The sequence below is a fragment of the Sinocyclocheilus rhinocerous genome, unplaced genomic scaffold (genome assembly GCF_001515625.1).
Source record: "Sinocyclocheilus rhinocerous isolate Xijiao unplaced genomic scaffold, SAMN03320098_v1.1 scaffold5757, whole genome shotgun sequence".
NCBI classification, from domain to species: domain Eukaryota; kingdom Metazoa; phylum Chordata; class Actinopteri; order Cypriniformes; family Cyprinidae; genus Sinocyclocheilus; species Sinocyclocheilus rhinocerous.
This window is the reverse complement of record NW_015626363.1, coordinates 179,586-181,381: the sequence shown is the minus strand read 5'-3', so window position 1 is coordinate 181,381 and position 1,796 is coordinate 179,586.

Genomic DNA, 1,796 nt, shown 5'->3' with positions numbered 1-1,796 from the left:
AGCATGTTGTGGATGTATTGGCAGTAGCAAGTCTCAGTACTTGCTCTGCCGCAGCAGCAGCGTAGCAGATCTATTCCGCCAAGACCAAATACATCAACATTGTCATGTACATTACCATGCCAATCCCTCTGAGAGTTGTCATGATGGAAATATATATATGTGTGCGTTAAATATATATATATATTTAAACATAGATAAATGTGTTTCCCTCCTAAGTAATTTTAGTAAAGAAGCACTTGTGAGCAATGAAAGAGTGATAAAAAGTGCAAACCTTGTGAACAGACAGTGACATAAACATCTCTGCTGAATTGCTGCATGGCCTGGGAAGCTCTTCCTCATATATTCATCATATGCTGTATATACAGTTACTCTTTCATCTATATCTTGCAGCTCTTTGAGTCCCAAAGCCTGTCAGAGCTCTGCAGCGGTGGGTTTGTGACTAATGCCCGTCCCATACTGTACCCACAGATCCACGAGATCCACCGGGACGCTCGCTCTTCAAGCTTGATCAGTATATGAATACTGAAGGAGACAAATCTGCTAGTGCGGCCCATCTCGACAGACACGAGCCGTTCTTTCTACTGCGATCTGCCTGTGCAGCTGGATTATTCATCTCTCGCGCTCTGAACTCTCTCTGAAGGGAAGCCAGCGGCCGCTGGGGGAAGACAGACCGGAGGATTGATTCAGCTACAGCGGGACAGAGTCACATCTCAACTTCAGCGCCTGGATGATGGGAAAACAGAGTTCCTCCTGGGAGACATACATTTACTATTTCTACAGGTCATTTTCAGTGTGCAGTCAGTATTTGGCTAGATCTTAAACTATCTACAATCTCATTAACAGCTTCTAATTAGTGCCTGGTGAAAAGACACGTTGACTAACTAATCCAACATGCAGAAATACAACAGATTTATTGTGTATACTGTTTAAGTCATCTAAGTCTTAGTGAGGAAGACTTTGGAGAAGCTGAATGGTGGTGATAATGATTTTGATATATAATGTCATAATCTAGAGTGATATTGAGAAGATGATCATGAAAATAGAACCTGTAAACAGACCTTTTCTCATTTTTTGGGGCAAATTCTTCAGGGGGAAAAAATCAATTTAAAAAGGTAAAAATATCAGCTTTTTTGCCTTTTTTGCAATTTTTGTGCTAAATCTTCAGGGGAAAATCTATTTAAACTGTCAAATGTGTTAAAAAGAGCTAAAAGCATGCTATGTCATGTTTAAGATTATTTAAGATTTCTTGCATTATGACATTACTGAAAACTTCATTACTGTAATGCAAAACAAACAATTTTATCTGTTAAAATTACATTTTGACAAATGTACTTAACAAATGCTACTATGTATGCAATGTAATGTAATATAATGTTGTTGTTGTTTTTGTGTTTTTTTATTTTTTCTAATTCTTCAAGAACATTGTAAATGTGTTAGGAGCTGAAATCTTACAGCCTACTTCATTTTTAAGATTATTTAAGATTTCTTGCACTGTGATATTATTGACATCATGACACTTAATCACATTTGTCTAAAACAAAATTCATTAGTGTAATGCAAATAATTTGTTATTTTGTTTTCAGAATTATGATTTGCTTTGCACTTCTCTGCCACCGTAGTATAGATATATTAAAACTAGATAAAAACTTCAAAAAAGTATTTTTAAAAAACTGATTTAAAATATTAAAAATACTATCATTAGTGCAATAATAAGTGCCATTTTCAATTTCTATATGAAGATATGTATGTATGTATGTATGTATGTATGTATGTATATGTATGTATGTATATATATA